The sequence below is a fragment of the Pseudochaenichthys georgianus genome, chromosome 12 (assembly GCF_902827115.2).
Source record: "Pseudochaenichthys georgianus chromosome 12, fPseGeo1.2, whole genome shotgun sequence".
Lineage (NCBI taxonomy): Eukaryota > Metazoa > Chordata > Actinopteri > Perciformes > Channichthyidae > Pseudochaenichthys > Pseudochaenichthys georgianus.
Genome location: NC_047514.1, coordinates 11,868,532 through 11,877,584, shown reverse-complemented (window position 1 = coordinate 11,877,584; position 9,053 = coordinate 11,868,532). Strand labels below are relative to the sequence as shown.

Sequence of the window (9,053 nt, the reverse complement as noted above, 5' to 3'; positions counted from 1 at the left end):
ATATGCAACCAGGGAAACAGGACACGAGGCTGTGTCTCTCTGTTGTCAATTCTTTATTCAAATGTTCCTTCAGTCAGCTGGACAGTAATCAGAAACACTCAGCCTGATTACAGAAACCCTCCAATACATATGAATGATTTGTTAATGTGAATCCTGTTTTGCTTGAGATGTTTTATTGGTTCATACACCTTTATGCTTCAACTATTCCCCAATGAAATACAACAGCATTTATTTTAGCTAGTTCTTATAATGTAAAGGAAAACTTATCTTAGAAGTCTTAGAAGAAATTAATTGAATAGCAGTAGTGGTGTTAAGATACATTCCTCACTATGACTGTCATGTGTGGGCAAATGTCTGTGAACACAAAATGAAGGCCACATTTTAATAAGAACATGGAGCTATACTGTCTTTAATGTAAGCAATAACCTGTACAAACAGCAATGAGTTGCTGATACTACACTTATCACTTATACACTTTTCAAAAATGTAATTTAATACAAAATCTCTAAACATGTTATGTTTATTAGTAGATAACATATCAAACTTCTAATTTATTCCTGGATTTGAAGTCTCTCGGAGAGGAATTTGAGACCAATATTCAACTTTCCTGGGAGATGTACAACAGAGAGAAAAGTATTTATGAGTTTGCCATCTGAAAATAAAATCATGTCCAGTGGCAGCTTGTGTGGGTCTGGATATGAGTCTTTGTGTGGGAGTGGGCTCCTGCACTGTATTCTGTGTAATACGCTCACAGACACAGAACTGGAAGTCAGGAGGAAAACAAAGATGTAGTCACAGCTGATGGTTGATTCATCATGAGGTCTGGACAGAGCTGCTCTCTCTACCAGGCTAATAATATCCTGCTAACGCTGGAGATTAGGAACACGAGGTGAGAGCACCTCGCTGTCCAAGTACGTCAGAGCGTTTGCAGCTGCTATAAAAGGAGGATAACAGTTCTCTAGATAGAAACAGGGTCATGGGTTTTCGAATATAAACCACAAAAATACTTCCTCTCCATGACAGAGCCTAAATAAAGACTGCACTGACGCAAATAATTTTTTTTGTTTCAGGTGTGTTTTAGAGTTGGTTAGATAGATGCCAAACTTTAAAATAGGTCCGGTAGCAGCACACAGCTGAAAAGATGGAGGTTTTCAGAAACATAATTAACCTTCATCTTTAGTTGAACTAGCAGACTTCTGGTTGAATATATTGTTATTCTGGTTTTATTATATTCCATGTTTTTTCAATTTAAATTGTGTTTCAAGGTCCAACTGTTCACCCATGTGTCCCGATCTCGAAGCCAGAGTAATACCCTCTTCGATTTGATATAAATTTCCCTTGAAACTGCCATGTGTGTTAGGGTCTTAGAGAGTGCAAAGTACATCAGCACCAGGGTCTCTCATGGCACTCTATCCAGCTTTCCTATCGGCTGCTCATTCATCACTTTCCCCCCTCACCCTTCACTAGCCACTCTGTATTCGATTCTGTGCTGGAAGGGCTGTTCGTCCCAGCTCTCCTCCCCTTTCCCCCCCCCCTTCTACTGTCCAATATCTCAATCATACTTTAGGTTTATTCATCAATAACTCATCAAGGCCTTTTACGTTTTATTGGTGTGATCCTCCTTCCTTCTAGTGGCACTAAACAACAGTTTTGATGTCTTCCACTACATCGCAGCACTCAGACTGCTCTTGTGAATTACTTCAATGACATCCACTAAAAACACAGTCATCGGCAGCATTTCAGTTTTAGTATAACTGGTTCATGGTGCTTCAATTCAATTCAAAACCTTTATTTATCCAGGTGAAATCCCATTGAGATCAATGATCTCTTTTTCAAGGGAGACCTGCAGCAGTAGGTTCCACATGAAGACATAAAAACATAAACAACAGAACAACAAAAGGGCATCATACAGCAAAATGTACAGGGATTCCAATTTACATATCTATCCACATGTACAGGTACCAACAGCATCTGATTGTGTAGCATCCAACCGAGCTTTAAAAACATGTAGTGGTACCAGCTTGTTAATTTTCCATTCTTTTTGCAGACTGTTCCAAGTTAGTGGAGCTGCACATCTAAAAGCTTTCTTCCCTAAGACAGTCCTAGCACTTGGCACATTTAATAAAACCACAGTATGCGATCTCAGGCAATAACTACTTTCAATTCGCAGAGAGATCAGAGAGCAGATGTAAGATGGTAGTTTATCCAACATGGCTTTGTAAATGAACATGTACCAGTGACTGAGCCTCCGTACAGTAAGTGATGGCAAAACCGCCTTGGTATACAGGGTACAGTGTTGCGTAAGTGCTTTACAATTTGTCAAAAATCTCAGAGCACTGTGATACGCAGCATCTAACTTGCTCAGGTAATTGGCAGGTGCATTCATATATAACAAATCACCATAGTCCAGCACAGGTACAAAGGTCACAGTGACTAGCCTTTTCCTGGCCTCAAGCGAGAAACAGGACTTGTTTCTGTAAAAGAAACCTAGTCTAACCCTCAGCTTTTTAAGCAGGTTATTTACATGAAATTTAAAAGTGAGACAGTCATCAAGCCAGATACCCAAGTATTTGTAATAGGCAACCACTTCAAGTTGTATTCCTTGCGTAGTTACAATATCCAAAGCAGTCTCCGGTGTATTTTTTGCTTTAGAAAAGAGCATTACCTTGGTTTTATCCACATTTAAAAGAAGCTTAAGCTCAGAGAGCTGAGCCTGAATAATGTTAAAAACAGCCTGTAATTTAACAACCGCCTCGTTAATCGAGGGACCTGCACAGTACATAACGGTATCGTCCGCATAGAAATGTAAAGTAGCTCCTTCGACATTTTCACCTAAACTATTAATATAGATAGAGAATAATAGCGGACCTACAACTGAACCTTGTGGTACACCATTAGTGATGTTTAACCACTCAGAAGACAGTCCATCAAAATGAACACATTGGGACCTTTCAGAGAGGTAGTTCACAAACCACCCCACTGCATGGCTGGATATGCCAATACAGACCAGCCTCTGCTTCAAGATGCGATGATCAACGGTGTCAAACGCTTTAGATAGATCAACAAATAGAGCTGCACAACTCTGCTTATTATCTCAAATACTAGTAATATCATTCACCACTTTCATTGTGGCAGTGATGGTGCTATGTTGCTTTCTGAAGCCTGACTGATGTTTAGACAGGATGTCATTGTTACATAAAAACTCCTTTACCTGTTCACTCACTAGGCGTTCAAGAACCTTAGTCAGAACTGACAATTTGGAGATGGGTCTATAATTGTTTAATAAGGTGGCCTCCCCTCCTTTTAGTAATGGCAGGACATAAGCTGACTTCCATATTTTTGGGATTGTGTTTGTGCTGAGAGAGAGGTTAAAAAGAGTAGTGAGAGGTGGAGCAATAAAATCTGCAGCTATCTTTAAAAAGAAAGGTTCTACGTTGTCCGGGCCAGCCGGCTTCTTAGGATCTAGCTTGGTTAAGACTTCACGAACAACATCAACAGTAAAAGGAGTAAAACTGAAAGGGTTTTCCAGACCACATTGTTCAGAGTCACCGAATGTGGTGTTCACAGAAGCAGAGTTAGAAACAGAATGAAACAGAGAGCCACAGGACACAAAATGCTCAGTAAAACAATTTAGTATGGTGGCCCTATCCGATATAGTGCCAGATGCTGTGGTAAGGCAAGGAGGTAGCTCATTACGGATATCGATTTTATGGCTTTCCAGAATTTTCTAGGGTTGTTCAGGTTGTTTTGACATTTGACAAGCTCAATATCAACACATAACAAGACTGATAGAAAACTTGGCAGGACATTTTAGCACAGCACTAAGCTGGCTTGAACCCTACTTAAAGGAGAGAACACATCATGCCTATAGGTCCTTACAAATCTGACAAGAAATATTTGAAATGAGGATTTCCCCAAGGCTTCATTCTGGGGCCACTTCTGTTTAACATCTACATGCCTGTCTGTCGAAGAATTGCCTCTAAAATAAAAACACTCTTGCTTATAAGACACTGAATGTTGTGTCAAAATCAATTTCTGATCCTGTGCTCTATAATGTACTGGACCATCAAGACATCTCGGGCCGTCTGGGATTGTTTTCAGTCAAATAATCAAATCTACACATGGAGAAGCAGTGTGTTTATGCTCCATATCTGGAACTCCCAGAAAATTACAGGTCTGCTGAAACTCATACTTCTTTTAAATCAAGGCTGTTTGGTACAAGCCACAGGGGTCTAAGGAGAAGCTGCACACATCGTAAAGCCACCTGAGGCAAATTGTGATATTGGGCTGTATAAATTCAATTGGAGTTTGACTGCAATTTCTTAATTTTATACCAGTCATTTTCTATTTTTACCTGTTTGTTTTAATGTCCTAATCTCTTGGCTCTGTAATAACCTTGTTATTTTATAATGTACTTCTTTTGAACTGTCTTAATGTTTTAAATGTTTTTTGTTAAGTACTTTGAATTGCATTAGTGTTGAAATGTGCTAAATAAACCAACTTGCTTGCCTTTTCCAACAGTAAATAGTCTCTCTCATTGTTTGCTAACCCACAGAGATCTGAGTGATTTGACTGGGCGGCACTCAGAGGCCACAGCGAGTGAGAAAGTCAGAAAGAAATGACCTTTTCCCAGCTGAGCAGCAAGACAGAACTGGGAAGCAAAGTGGTTTAAATCAGATCAATGTGCCCTTTGTCATCTCACCGTCTGCCTTGTCAGTTTGTGTATCTATCTGCCCATGTGTTGTCTGTTTACTCCTGAGTATCTGTTTTCAATTTATTGATCTGTTCAACCCAAAAGGTGTCTGCGCAAGTTTTTTCTAAATGTACAGTATAATGCCCCATAGCAATTCGACAAAATCCTGGCAGATTTCCTTAAAAATTTTTTTTAATGAACTTACACCAGGTATCACAAATGTTAATGTTTGGTATCTCAAAGATATATTGTGCTTTGTCCAGAACAAGGAATTTAAGCAAGCCGCAATTACCAAAGAATAAGCCCGGTGAGGCTGTTCAAAGGTACAACGTTGCTTTGAGCTAAATGCTTACAGTACATCAAAATTGCTAACACACTGAAAATGTTTATGCTAGCTAACATGAGGATGTGGAGCATGTGTAATATGCCCCATGTTGTTTTAGGCCTTCAAACATTTGCTAAATAGCACTGAAAAAAACATCTGACCTGATAGTGTAGTAGATGTTGATCTGTAGATACGTCACAACATAAGTAAAAAAAACTAGTCATTTTTTAGGAAAATTCAGTCGTTCACTAAATTCAGTATGTTTAATCCTCTGAGGACCGTGAACGCCTACAATCTATTTATGCTACCTTAGTTTTTCTGTCGTTAGACCTTCTTTAAGCATTGAGCACCTCTTTACTTAAAACAAAATTAAATATACATTTTTACATACACTTTCTTTATTAAAAAAAAAATTCTTACAAAAGCTACCTTTATATTGTATTAACTAGAACATGTATCCAGTTATGCAAGTTGTGAATGTATAACTGAAGGTTGGGTGCATTCAGTGATGCGGTACATGTATGTCACATGCCTTTTTTGTGTGTTTTATCTGATTTTCCAGCCATATGTCACTTCGTATGTACATCACACTCTGTTTCTGTTTTTTCTGTCTGTCTATTAGCTGTCATTAGTCGATACACATTCCTGTTTATCGGCCTGTATCTCCAGCTGTCTCGCCCTCTGTCTGCTGTGGCTGTGCAGGAAGGAGAGCAGTAAGGACCGACAGACACTTTCTAGCTCTCTGGCTTCACTTTCAGCTTCATCATAATGTCCCTGGAGCTACAGTAAATCACTTGACTCCCTGCGAAGGACACATTGTTCCCTTTTGGTTTTTGTTAAGTGCAGAGTATAATAAAGGTGCAATGTGTTTAAGCGTATGAAAATGAAATGTAAAGTCAACTGGTGACATCATTGAGCTTCCTTTTTACACACTTTCTTTCTCTTTTCCTCTTGAAGTGAATGAATGAAGCAACATTTGTCTGAGAGTCAAGCAGGACTCCATAATTCATATTTAGCGTCTGGGAGGACAGCCAGCCCGGGCCTCAGCCTTTCATTCATCTGCAGTGTAACACCGCTGCAGCTGAGCTCCATTCACTTTGAGCAAAGCTTAAATACACCCAGTGGACTCTTCCCAAAGAACCACTCTAATGTGTTTACATTTTTAAACCTGCTAACACTGCAGGAGCTACAGTAGATAGAGTCCCACTGGATATGCAGATAACACATTCATGCTGATGTAGTCATATATATGAACAAAATAATAACACACTGATTGTATTTGCAGTTTCTTTTAAGACAAACACACACTCATACCATTATATTGAAAGCTGTGCAGAGGTGTAAGTAGATGTGCGCTGTTATTTTCTTGAGGTTATGCAATTGAGCAAAGCTTTGTTTTTTCAAATGTTCCCTTTCCCAACTCATCAAACATCTTATACGTGGCTGCCAAGCAGTAACCTTTTCACTGAGAGAATTAAGGCGGTGCTTTTCAAAGGTCAGATATCACAGGGTCATTACATGATTACAAAACTAAAACATTTACTTTGGAGATGTGACTAAAATATGCTAGATTATATTTCTTGAGCACATTATAAGCCTTTTTTAAACAAATCTTATACCACAGACATGAACTGAGACCTGTAGCTGCTTGTAACGTTTTTTTAAAATGTGTCAATGATGACAAAGAAAATCTTCATTCGCTCCTTGAATGTGAGAATGTTGAGTCGGTCGGTTGAGTCGGTCGGTTGATCCGTCGGCGCCGCTTTTGTAGGGACTAAAATATCTCAACAACTACAGAATGGATTGGAAGGACATTTTGTAGACCATATTCATGATCCCCAGAGGATGAATCCTAATGAATTTGATGATCCCCTCACATTTCATAGTCCCATCATCACGTCAAAATGAACCGAGAATTAGAAACAGTTATCTCATTTGTGTGTGTGAAGGCAATTTGCATCCATCTCCAGAAACGTATAATCCACCAAATAAGGGAATTAACGTAATGGCAAAATTGCAACAATACAATACAACAATACATCGAAATGCTTTTGGAACCGTCTTCATATGCAAGCTGTAAACATACATATTTGTTTAAGTGTGACGAAAACATTGGACACAGAATCAAACCACAAAATGAAATAGTTCAGTCCATCTTTCACTTACTACACCTCGACTATGACTCTGATCATCTGTTCGTGAAGATACCACATCGACCTGTGCCCTTTTCCTCCATTACCCATTGGCTATTTCTGTATCTCCTTTTCCACTTTCATCCCATTTCTTTCAACCTCTTCCACTTTCCCCTCTTCATCTCACCTTATATTACACTTTTAGACTCTTCCATCAGCTTTCTAACCGGCCTCTCCTCTCCTTCAACAGAATCAAACCACCGCAGAGCGCAGGAATCTATTAAGCACCATAGTGGAAATATATCACCTGGGAGCCGATGTTAGGAGCAATTTAGTATTGAGGGAAGGGTGAAGAAGAGGAGCAGTGAGGAGGGGAGGTGTGCTGCAGTACCAAGGTGAGGATAGACATGGGTGTCACGTACAGGAAGGCCTTTCCTCTTTTTTTCACGCACGCACGCACGCACGCACGCACGCACGCACGCACGCACACGCACACGCACACACACACACACACACACACACACACACACACACACACACACACACACACACACACACACACACACACACACACACACACACACACACACACACACACACACACACACACACACACACACACACACACACACACACACACACAGTGCTGCGTACCTGGACTCACATTCAGGTTCAGGTCCGGACTCAAGTCCAGAGGTTCAGGTTCAGGTCCGGACTTATAAGTCCGGACCTGAACCCATGGCTTGTGTCAAGTTGTGCGAGTAACTAAAGTGAACTTATTGTGAGCTAATTATCAATTGAAATTAACTCATAAACAACTGAAATTCAAACTCGTCAGGTTTATTGTGCTCCCTTCCAACTTGTGTCTACATTTCTCTAAAAAGTACAAATGTAAAAAAAACACTTTTTTCCACTTAGTCTACAAATGACTTATGACAGCAACTACAGTGAACTACTACAAAGTTCAATATAATAATAATGTTTACATTATACAGTACATACTACATACATAGTGATGTACATACATACTGTTAGAAATTAAAATCAATGTTGATATGGCGTAATTTTGAATGAAATACACTATTTAATTTAAATCAGTTTTATTCTGAAAATCCGGAAGTTCACACTATTTACTTAATACTTTTATTCTGAAAATTCTTCACTTCCGGTTAGCATTAGCATGTGGGGAAATGCTACGTCTTCAAACCGTGAATCGAAGGTGAAATGACATGTGATGTTGTACACTGAGCACACTGGGATTAGCACTCATTTATTGACACTGAATCACGTTTATCAGGGAATGTTTAAATAACCACAGACACCAGAATATACGTAAGTGCTAGTATTTTTGCGAGTCCAAGTACCGGTTCCTGACGTTCCGGTTTTAACCGGACTTGAACCGAAACTTTTTACAAGTCCAGTACCGGTTCGGCGTACCGGTACGCAGCACCACACACACACACACACACACACACACACACACACACACACACACACACACACACACACACACACACACACACACACACACACACACACACACACACACACACACACACACACACACACACACACACACACACACACACACACACACACACACACACACACACACACACACACACACACACACACACACACACACACACACACACACACACACACACACACACACACACACACACACACACACACACACACACACCATTAGTCTCAGAGGTGATTCTGGCCCCGTAATGAGATTGGAGGACTGCCCTGTTAGAGTTATATCACCCTTAACAACACCGTAAATTCACCTAATCACACTGCAGTGGACATATATATACATGACATGTCAATTTCTTTGACTTGATTTCTTCCTTTTTCTACTGGTTGGTTCATGAACAGTCAATAAGTCATAGCA

The 9,053-nt window shown here is 39.9% G+C and overlaps 1 long non-coding RNA gene across 1 annotated transcript in view; it reads left to right on the top strand.

Annotated features, from left to right (window-relative positions):
- Positions 1-5,360, top strand: part of LOC117456547 (uncharacterized) — an 18,097-nt gene extending 12,737 nt beyond the window's left edge. Inside the window, exon 4 of the long non-coding RNA XR_004553252.2 lies at positions 4,556-5,360. This is a non-coding gene — a long non-coding RNA (uncharacterized lncRNA). The remainder of the gene's footprint in view (positions 1-4,555) is intronic.
- The last annotated feature ends 3,693 nt before the right edge of the window (positions 5,361-9,053 follow it).